This window comes from Dermacentor variabilis, chromosome 3 (genome assembly GCF_050947875.1).
Source record: "Dermacentor variabilis isolate Ectoservices chromosome 3, ASM5094787v1, whole genome shotgun sequence".
In the NCBI taxonomy this organism is placed as follows: domain Eukaryota; kingdom Metazoa; phylum Arthropoda; class Arachnida; order Ixodida; family Ixodidae; genus Dermacentor; species Dermacentor variabilis.
This window is the reverse complement of record NC_134570.1, coordinates 58666454-58678584: the sequence shown is the minus strand read 5'-3', so window position 1 is coordinate 58678584 and position 12131 is coordinate 58666454.

The window sequence follows — 12131 nt, the reverse complement described above, 5'->3', positions numbered from 1 at the left end:
CCAAACTGACATGCGTGTCGGATGGCGAGCGTAACAACAATGAACGACGCGAAAAGGAATCCCTAGGCCCCTTGTGTTGTTGCTGAAGGGAATCTACAGCACCGTAGCGCATGGATTTACGAATGAACTCCTTTCTGTCCGCGTATACAGGGACGACCTATGTTTAGCGGATTTGAAAGTGCGTAGTCACGGTGGTTCTCTAATGAATCGCAGGCCCTAAATTTGAGCGTGCCGTGGGCATGTATAGCATTGTCCGTATATATACTCGTCCGTATTGGCCGCGAGATTGAGCAGAGTCGCCGCCTGGCGCGCACTGGCGTAACCATGGATAGTGTGGCATGGCCTCCGGGGTCTCGGAGGCCATGAGTGTGGATAGTACCGCGCGTCGCCTGTTAGGCACTACGTATTTGCTTGTGCGTGTATGGCATGAATATCTTTAAAGGCAGCTTCTTCCGTGGTTTAAAAAAGATGGAGCGGTAGCAGTGAGACGTGAATACCGCACTTTAGTGACTTGTCACGATGTGTTGCCAACTGCGAAATCGCTGTTATACCACGAATTATGAAAGGGGTTATGTGGACATCACTCAGCGGTAGAGAAAAAGGAAAGTCGTAAGCATGCGCTCGCAATATATCCCGTCATACACATTACGATAATTGCATGCATTGCGATAATTGCGATAATTGCATGACTCTCGCTTAGTGGTTACGCGACCAAAGCTGTAGACGTTCTTTTAACATGCGGTACTGAAGCCACTACGGTGAATTATTTTCACTTACATCGTGGGCATTTGTACTTTGATTCGCTGCTACGAAAGGAAAGCTAGAATATGGTATTTACGGAGATCATCTGTGACATGGCAGTCTCTAGACGGAGGACGCCAACACTGAGTTGAATGGCGGCTAATGTAATTCCCTTCTCTCTTCATTGTGGCGTTGCTAGCTTGATGCAAAGCTGCCACTATTAGCTTTAATAAAACTACCTAATGATGTTAGGGCCTTAAATATTTACAACTTGGTCACATCGTTGTCGTGCGCGTAATCGTGCGAGGGCGAGAAAAATAATCTAGTCTGAAGCAACTGATCCTACCAACGTACTGTCACTTGCAGTGGCCTAGCTTACCTAAATGAACTGATTACATGTCTGCATTTCACAAACAAAAATAAGTAAAAGAAGAGGAGATGTATACAGTGCGCATCAATTGGTAATGTCGAGCGCGCGTGAACTTTATACTTTACCTTCGTTGTAGAGGAATGAAGACTTTCTTTAAACCAGTGCAAAATTCGCAGCGAATGTGCTGATAATTAACTGGCACTACAATTAATAATTAAAGGAGTAGGCGGAACGCGAGCGAAACATGCAAAAAGTCCCGAGAAAGTGTTGAAACAGAGACGGTGTGGCTGGATGGTGCCCGTCCTGCATTGAATACCAGTTTAGCGCTTCGTTCAAGCTTACGCGCATTTAGTGCGAAAATGCGGCCATTTGGAGGGCCGTATAACATTAGTTCACTGCAGTAAGCGCGTTTCATTACCAGAAAATCGGGACAAATCGTTCACAGCCGTCGCGCACGTCTTAATGCGCGCTCGGTCGACCGACTCTATATATGCAGCGAACTAGAAACTGTCCACACTGGATGGATGGATGGATGGATGTTATGAGCGTCCCCTTTGGAACGGAGCGGTGGCTTGCGCCACCAAGCTCTTGCTACTATGCTGCCTAATATCCTACCTAGATTCACCAATGAAAAAAAAAACCACTATGAACTACCACGTCCAAATTTTCTGATACCCTATTGCGAACTGTGCTTTTGTACGTCTCCGTCTTTTGTCGTTTCCCTACTTTTCTTCCACCAATCCTCCAATCGCCTCTTACTGATGTCTATTGCGGACCTGTTTGCTTTACCACTGCTCCCGCTGAACCCAAGGGCTTCAAGGAGGCCAGTGGTGCCTAAATCGACCGCTGGATAGACGTCTTCACATTCTAATAAAATATGCTCCGTCGTTTCCCTAGCTTTACCGCAGCAAGCACATGCTTCTTCTTCCTTCTTATATCTCGCTTTATAGGTGCGTGTTCTAAGGCATCCCGATCTCGCTTCGAAAAGTAATGAGCTTCCCTTTGAGTTATCATAAATGGTTTCTTTCCTAATTTCGTTTTTCCCCTTAAGTAGTTACTCATGGCAGGTTTCTTTTCCATTGCCGCCACCCATGAGATTAATTCAGCCTCTCTGACTTTCCGCTTGACCTTCTTTGTTGCTGTGTTGCCCACCCCACAGGCCGCATACTTGCTGGTAAGCTTCCTAGTTCTTTTCCTCCACTGTGAATCAATGTTTTGCCTGTACAGATACCTGAACACTCTCCCAGCCCATTTACTTTCCTCCATATTCCTCAGCCGTTCTTCATACTCAATTTTACTGCGAGCTTCCCTCACTTCAAAACTAGTCCAGCCCATATCCCCTTGCACAGCTTCATTTGTAGTCTTCCCGTCAGCGCCCAATGCGAGGCGACCCACTGACCTTTGGTTCCCGTCGAGTCCTGATTGTACCCCTGATTTAAAGCAAACAACCGCATTTCCAAAAGTAAGTCCTGGAACCATTACCCCTTTCCACATACCTCGGAGGACCTCGTACCTATTGTATCCCCATAGCGCTCTGTGCTTCATTATGGCTGCATTTCTCTTCCCCTTGACTGTTATGGTTTTTTCCTGTGTTTCCATATATCCGTTGCCTTCGTTTATCCATATACCAAGGTATTTATATTCTGTTACCCGAGGTATTTCTTGGCCCTGTATCTCCACTGTCTGTTCACTGTTTTCATTGAATACAATAACACCTGATTTTCTAACACTAAATTTCAAACCTAAATTGTTGGCTTCCTGTCCACAGATATTAGCCAGACGTTGCAAATCCCTTTGCTTGTTTGCGAGCAACACAATGTCGTCCGCATAAAATAAACCTGGGAGTTGCTGCTCTATTACTGTACCTGCCTGTTTGTATGAGAGATTAAACCCGATATTACTTCCTTCTAACGCCCTCTCCGTCCTCACCATGTACATCATAAACAGCAGCGGGGATAAAGAGCACCCCTGCCTCAGTCCCTTGTTGATATGAACTTTCTCCGCGCTCCTCATCCCCTCCCATTCAACGCAAACAGTATTTTCTAGGTAAATCTCTCTCAAAAGCTGTATAAAATCGTTACCTAAGCCTTCCCCTTCCAGAATATCCCACAAAATGCTGCGGTCTACGTTGTCGTATGCTCCTGTAATGTCCAAAAAGGCCACATACAACGGTCTGCTTTCTGCTTTTGATATTTCAATACACTGAGTAAGAACAAACAAGTTATCATCCAAACGCCTACCTATTCTAAAGCCATTCTGAAGCTCTTTCAAAATGCCATTATTTTCTGCCCATGCTTGAAGCTTTAATTTGATTGCCTGCATTGCTAGCCTGTATATTACCGATGTAATGGTCAACGGTCTATACGAGTGAATTCTGTCTTTCTCCCCCTTACCTTTATAAATTAAATTCATTCTACTTTGTCGCCAACTGTCTGGTATTCGTCTATCTTTTAAAGTTTTTTCAACTGCTTTCACGAGAGCTTCCTTACTTTTTGGTCCCAGTTCATTTATCAGCCTAACGGGAACCTCGTCTAGCCCTGTGGCTGTGCGCTTAGGAATTTTCTCTTCCGCTTTCTTCCAGTTTAAATTTGTAAGCACTAGCTCCTTTCCCCCTTGGGTCTCTTTCATGCTCTTTTTTTCTTCAAATACAACCTTGTCCTTGCCTTGGAAAGATTCGGCTGTTACTTTTTGGATGTAATTTATTGCTGCTTCTCCTTCCAGTCTGTTTTCATCTTCGTCTAGGATATGTTGTTGTATTGTTGTTGCCTTCCTGCCTAATAATTTTATGTGATTCCAAAATATTCTAGGTGCGGCCTTCTTTTTCTCACGTATTTCTGACAACCAACGTTCACTTTCACCTTTTAATTTTGCTTGCACCAGTATTTGAACCATAGACTTTTTCTCCCGGTATATTTCCCATTTACTGGTTACTTCATCCTGTGGCAACTGCGCCTTCTTTGCCTGCCTGTGCTCTCGAGATGCTTTCTGTCGTTCGGCGATGGCTTCTCGTATCTCCTTGTTCCACCAGCTTTTCGGTTTCTTTTTTCCTTTCCAACGAACATGTTGTTTCTCTTTCCGTGTTTCTGTCGTTATTACACTTAGAAGCTCACCATATTCCCACCCCTTACTTGGCGACTTGCCAATTTCTTCCTCCACTCTAGTGACTATATTTGCTATTTGTTCAGCGTTCAAATTTGGACTGGCCATTTTGCTTTCGTTGCTCTCTTTCCCAACTACATATCCCATTTTCAAAATGATGCGTTTATGGTCACTCCCTATGCTGCTAAACCCTTCCTCATCGATGACCATTTCTCTCAACTTATCATGAATTCCTTCTGTCATCAGACAGTAATCAATGGTCGATTGCCGGTTTCCCACTTCCCACGTGATCTGTCCTTCACACTTAGGCCCTGTATTCACGATCACGAGGTTATGTTGCTCGCAAAGGTCTAGCATTGACTTCCCGTTGTTGTCGGTATAGCCATCGAAATCCTGTATGTGGGCATTCATGTCACCTAATAGGACTATCTCAGCACCATTCCCGAAACCCCTAATATCAGCGCTTATGCATTCCACTAACTCTTTATTCTTCTCTGTGCAATTTATTCCGGTCCACAAATACGCAACTCCAAGCCAAGTTTCTTTCCCACTCATTGTACCTGATAACCAAAGATGCTCTTGACATTGTGAATTTACTCTTTTCCATTTGGCTCCCTGATGGATGAGCATTCCGACTCCCCCTCCCTTCCTTTCCGACTTAGTTCTGTTGCACCCTTCCCATACATAATTCTCAATAACTGGCGGCTCTTCTGAGTCTCTAAGGTGCGTTTCTGTAACCGCATACACCCCTATTTGTTCTCTATGTAACTGCTCCTCAATCTCTGCCCACTTTTCCTTTCTTCTGCCGCCCTGCAAACAGACAAGGCTGACAGATCCTTGCGCGTTCTGTGTGATGATTGAAGAACGTCAACATACAATAGTGAAACGACGCTGCAATAACGTAACAGTGAGCCCCCGAACACTAACGCGGCAACGGTGCTGCCACCTGTAGTTCGATCTCGCGGCGAATACACGCTCAATCGTATTGCATAGGTATACCCGACGCACCATAATACTGTTAGTTTAGTGGGTCTCGCAAGTCTGGCAGGTCTCGCAGGAGCATCTAATTGATGTCCGAGTAATTATACGCCTCCGGGTGAGGCTTAACGCTCCAGTTAAGGCGCCTTACCTGTAGCTTCGGATCCAGGTAAGGCCTAGTAGTGAAGTGTGTAGAATGAAAATACGCCATACAGGTCAATGATCGAAGCAGACGTTCGAACATGTATACGGCGATTAAAACATAGAGCACGCGATACAGGACGAATATCGGCAAGGCTCCAACTGATACAATGTTAAAGTAGCTGAAATGCAGCGCCCCCAAGCAGCGCTGCCTTTTTGTGTTGCTGCTGCGCCATGCCTAGCGGGCAAGGTACAAGCGCCCGCAGTAGTCGCGTTCGAACTATAAAAAGATACGAGTTCGTTACTACTAGGCGTGCTTCGCGGGCCAACATGGTTCACATTCACTGAGCCATACGCAATTGTATCACCAAACTCTGGATAACCGCCGTAGACATGACATGCTCATCTGCAGTTCCCGCGTGGACGTTTCGGAGAAGCGATGCTCCGCCCACAGCTATTACGGCACGGACAAGAAACGCGCATCGGGAAGACAGCGAAGAAAGCGACGCACGAGACATTTTCTGAATGTGCCATTCTCGTTTTTATTGCATATATTTAATTACTCCGACACGTAGAGATGGAAATAGAGATATGTATATATATATTATTATTACTATACAGCAATGTATTTATATTTTTTATATATTTATATAGCAGACACCATGTGAACGATTGCCATTGACAATAGATGACCGCCAGGCGGCATGTCTTTTCTTTTTTTTCTCTCTCTCTCTCTCTCTTTATTTTCGTGCATCTCTTCCCCGCGGTGTCGGAATGTGCCACTCGTAAACAATCGACATCGCGCGTAATTACATTCTCGCACAAGCGCGCGCCACATACAGTGCTGTACAAGCGAGTGCACGGCGCCCGGTCGAAGCGAGCTTCGAGATGGTGCGCAAACATGGCAGCATTCACGCGCGACGAGAACAAAGGAAGCCGTCCTTGGTGCGTCGGTACACAGTCGGTAGAAAGAGCATGATCGATTACTGCGTGCTGTTGCAGCTTTGCGCGTTCGCCTCATTTTTGTTTAGTTCCCGGGTGGCCTAATAATCAGCGCTGCACTGATTTTTTCTTTTTTTTTTTTCGAAATCTGCCTTCCTTAGATATCGGCGATGGTACGGCTCGCCGAGAAAACCGCGGTGAACTGCAACACTGGCAGTACGTGGTCAGTCTGTATTGCGGTGTCTCCAGTTTTCGTGACGCGTCGTGATAGAACCGGAACGTAGTAATGGCAATGCAGCTAGCGCGAGCGCCGTTGAAACGAGAAGTGCTGAGGCAACGACAATGTGACAACAAACAACAGGAAGTAAACACTTTGCTCGCTCAGCCCTCCAGAATTGGAGGGCTTTTACTTAACGCAAAAAAAAAAAAAAAAAAACCAGAAAGTATGCGCGGAGGAAGCAAAGGCCAGTCAAAGAAGGTTGGAAGTTACCGTGAAAGTTATTTTTCTCAAGTACGCTCGCATTTCATTCCGGGTGTATACTAGACTTCGCTCGTCATGTTCGGTGTAATGTTGTGTTCCCCGCTGCTTTCCCGAAAGATTTCAGATCAGTGCGGCCAGTTTTTTGTCGACTGTATATGCGCTCAGATCTCGCTTTTTTAGGTCATATAGGAGATCGCAGAAGGAATAAAACATATCTGAGTAATTGATCATGCCCCTGACAGTAAGGCGCGCTTTCGCTTCGCACAGTTACAGTGACAGACTTCAACGTGCATACATCAGCGTGCGCACTTCCCAGCAAACAGACAAGGCTGACAGATCCTTGCGCGTTCTGTGTGATGATTGAAGAACGTCAACATACAATAGTGAAACGACGCTGCAATAACGTAACAGTGAGCCCCCGAAGCTGCTTAAGAGGCAGTCACACCCGAAGGGGGAAAAATAAAAAAAATAAACAGCGCTACAGCTCCGGCATTGTGTTTTGTGAACAAATGCGCATCGTGCGGAAACTTCAACAATATGGCAACCCAACTGGGCTGTGAAAGCAGGTAGCCATATTGCATTCAGTGAACAAATGCGTCGAACAGGGCGACAATTTTCGAAGGCAACGTGATCACCGCTAAAACAAAATAACGCAAACAGTGATGGTCAACTGCTATAGCAAAGCTGAATGCATTTGCATACGCTGTACGATTACAAATGCGCTACTACGATTTGATATAGCTTGTATAAACACACATGGAAACAAAGCACAAGCGGAAGCACACAGAAACTATACGTCCGCGACAAGTAGCCTTCAAGAACGTTGATTTGGCTAAGCAACGCTCGTCTTACGCCTCGCACAACGTACGTAAATCGTCTGGGCAACACGGATCCTGGAACCACCGCGCCGGTAGCGACACCAAGTGGAACTGTTTTCAACTGATTTGCGCGAAACGCCTAATACAAAATACACGACGGTGTTCTTTTCTGATGGAGCCCCAAACGCCTTCGGTAGCCGCAGACTTCGACACTGTTGTACAGTATTCAACATTTCCACGCCGATAACAGTTGTGCAACACAAGTATGCTTCTAACCCATTGTGGTTCAAGACGGCGTCGCGAGAGGTCGCCGACAGCGATGTTGTTGCCGGCTGCCTCACGGTGACACGGTAATCAAACTTTACAGCGCAGAATAGACGCGCGATAGCGTACAGCTAGCTATACAGGAGGCTCTTATTGAGAACGGTAGCAACGATGGCGACATGCTTGTGTCGCTGTGTTCTACAAATGCTCGCGTTATCATGGCCTCCGGAATGGGGTGAACGCGCTATCTCCCGCCCGGTCTTGAAGGTGTTATCATTGAACAACTTTCTTTCTAAAAAAAAAATAGAAAGTAAAGTATAATCGCGCTTATTACGTCGTCGCCGACACGCTTCGCTAGTAGACAAGTGAAAGACAGCCGCTCACCGCATAGTGGTATATCGCGCCTTTCACGAGCCCAGCTTCTCACGACGTCACAACCAGCGTCGCTGTTCGCACACAAGCGCTCGTGCATTGCAGTGCGCGCTCACGCGTCTGCGTTAAAATATATTCTAAACGCACTCTGACCGATACATGTTGCTGGGGCGCGTGAAAGGTGTCCTGGGGCACACCCTGCGTGCATAAAATCTAATGACGAAAAAAAAAAAGATGAGAAATCCTCACCCTGACACAATGTTGTTTCAGTGGGGTTGCAGTATTGAGAGTGTTCACATGATGCCGCGTGCGCCATCTTGTAGTCCTATCCACCGATACCACTGTGCTGCTGGAGATAAGCGGATCGAGATAATGCCCCAGCGTTTCACCATGCTGGCTGTACTACGATATGGCGATATCGATGACGTCGGCGCGTTCGTGTTGTCCACTTCTCTACTCTTGTGTCCTGTCTGCACGCCTCACTTCTATTTTGCATAATGAACGGCGCATAGCCGTTATTGACAATAAGTTAAAGCGGCAACGAGCAAGCCTCACGCACGCGCAGCGTGTCCTACACTCTCAGGAAAACGTGCACCCTTTGGGGATTATAATTGCCGTCTGTACTGAGCACACTTTCTTCCCTTAACGCTGCATTCCCGGTACTTCGAGGTCAGCGACTGCATGCGCGTATCAGCGCTCCTGACAAGAAAGTGTCAGCACGCAGCGGTAAAGAGAGCAAGCCATGGAGTGCAAGAAAGATACAGATGAAGATTCTTGTTTGGAGGCGAGTATAAGTCCCAAGGGATGCACAGTTTTCCTAGAGTGTTCTCTGTAATTTTTACAAAAAAAAAAAAGGTGTGCTTGTCTGTGCCAGACACACTTTACGCAATACATATATGGTCTAACAGTAACATCGATATGGTTATCCTTATCTCTCGTGCACCATAGTACATCGCCTTTTTCTTTGTTGCAGGTGCTCGACAGCACTGTCTGGTACCTGCTCCAATATACAACGTAGTTTCGTCAGTTGCAGACGATGCTGCCGCAACAATGATATGGTTTGCTCTGACTGCGTTATCTATGTGGCTCTCTGTACCTAAGAGACCCAGAAACGGGCTCAATTGAGATCCTGTAGTTTGCGTTTTTTTTACCATAATTTCGCAAATATCTAATGTTGATCGTGAATCTCCAACGCAGGGTATAAGCATCTGCAGAATCTCTGTGCTAACCTAGATAACAAGCACGCACGCAAGTTAAAGAAAAAAAAAGAAAGTCAAGCAGATAGTACGACGTCATCAGCGACGACAGGAGACTTCAATCTAACCGTAATTGTTGCTTCAACTACGCTCAAAAACCATTCGCCTCTGCTCGTCGAGGTCTGAAAATGCATACGCCTCGCCGAAGCGTCGGAGCACTGTGAATCAAATCGCAACAACGGCAACAATTACAACAAATTTTGCATAAATCAAAAGTCGTTATAATAATATTGTTACAATATTGTTCACAATGCCTTTTCCCCCCCCCTCAAATACCGCTCTATTCACATCGTTTCACTTGGAGCGCCGAAAGGGGAAAAAAATGGTTCGCAGCTTGCATTGTCGTGTGGCAATTAAGATTGCGCTTACAGCTTACAGAAAAGTGTGGGAGACAAACATATACAGCCTCTAAAAAAAAAAACACGCACACGAAGACGGACGTACAACAGTTACAAACGCTAATCGTCTAAATCCTCCCAACACACAGGAGGCGATTAACATTTTATGTACAGCTGTGGCAGAAACACGTTTTTCTTTCTTTCTTTCATGTTTTTTTTTCTTTCTTTTTGCTTCTAGCGAAGCAAGGCAAACAAACAGGTGGCGTACGCACGCGCAGAGACTATAATATGCGCCGAGTTGCGACGCATTACGCACAGAGACACAACTCAGACCGCGTCGTCATCCAACAGGCACATAAACATTCACAGGCAGCCAGAAAGTGTATGTACACAACTACAGAGGATATGGAATGTAAGTCTAAGGAATACGGAGGGGAAAAAATGAAATCAATGTACACTGCTACTCACGCTCGAATGTGTAGCGAATGTTCTGAGGCCATGCGAGATAACCTGCGCGATTATGCTGCCGTCCTCTACTACAGTGGCGAGAGTGGTCCTAACGGTAACCTTCGAGGTGGTAACTTGCAGCTTTTTGTCAACAGTTCTAGAATCACCGCGCGTTACATTACCACTGATCATCAATGCCATGCACTGTAACGTCTCCAACGCTCTTTGGAGATAGGGGGTGTTTCCAAGATAAGGCTGCCTTGACATCACTGGTTCCTTTTCGGCCACCCACGGCAAAAGCATGTCCTTCAATATCGGTTTCCTGTACACAGAGGGAGCCGTTGCTAATATTGGTATGTGGACACCATAAACTCTATGGTGGACACCATCTATTGCCATAGTAACAATCCTCTCGACAGCTTTGGCGAGCCATGCCATGTGACGAAGTTTTGCTACAGTGTCTGGCGGCAGTTCTTGGTACTCCCTCAGCGGCTTTGACACGTTTGGCGAAAGCTGCACTGATCCGACAAAATTTCCCAGAAATGAGAAAAATGTGCGCTCCGGAACATGTCTGCACCGTCGACCGAACGGTGCAGACGTTCACTGGTTCGATAAACTTTGGTTATGAGCGTAGAGACTCCGAGCTTGTCTGCGCAACGGCGATCTTGGGAGTTTTAGTTTAGCTGCAGCGGTGTGGTTTTCCGTCTGCTAGTGACAGGTTCAGAACGCAGGCTCAGGTATCTGTTCTGATAATGCTTATTTTTCTCAAGAAAATTCAAATATAATTTTAAAGGCAAGCTTACCAGTCTGAACTGTGTTACTGTTGTCTCCCTTTAGTGTCCCTTTAATGAGCAATCGCCAAACTTTCTATAAGTTTTTGATATACGTTGAAGAAACTTCTAAACGCAACGACGGCGCAACTTAGTCGCAATGCGATTGCACCCCATATCTATCCTAAATAAAAAATAATATACGATTGAAATGCACGCTTAGACTAAAGCAGTTATGCGAAGTACAGTATTGCTAATATGTTCAGCAAACGTGTCTTGGGGGCTAAGAAGCTTTCTCTGCAGTATGGGTGTTGACAACACTTGTTTGCTTTATTAAAATTCACGAAATGATCTTCAGCCCATCTTAAACGACGCGAAGTGAACGAATGCAGACGACAGCTAAGGTAGTATCGCGTCAGGCATAATTATTGCCGAATCGCTGTCTGCTTTATTGCTCGAGGAGCCATAATTGGGTCGCTTCCTTCCCGTTAATGCCAAAAAATGTTGGAAAAATTATGTAGCTTAGCAGCGATCTTGCTATGTGCCCAACAGTGCACAACGCTGCTTTTCAATTCTTCACAAGTAACAAACTTTTTACAGCCACACAAAATGTGATCGAAAAAGTGGAGTATAAGAGTACCATATTAGTTACCTTAAATGTGTTATACTTGTGAGTTCATTGTTGCGTTTATTTCTAAAAGCGAAAAAGAAAGTACTTTCTTCTGTCATGGCAGAAAAATCGCCAATAATATGAAAGCTCAATCTACTGACAAAATTAGCAAATATCCATAAATTACATAAGAACAGTTAAACTTTGACACAGACTGCTGGGTTCGGCCTGCACGGTAAATATGTTTCGTTGTTCAAGCGCACGCACTTCGTTAGCGTAGACAGACCATGTGAACTATCAATGTTGCCAAAAAAAAAAAAAAAAAACTCAAGTCGTGCGCTTCGGACTGAAGGCACATATTTTGAAAAGCGTCAAACACCGAGTCTTATTTCTGGTATGACAAAGAAAAATACGCATCTTTCAACCTGCCTTGCAATAGAAAACAAAAAGCACTTCGGTGAAATTCTCAGACTCTAACAAAACATACTGGAGATGCGACAGTAC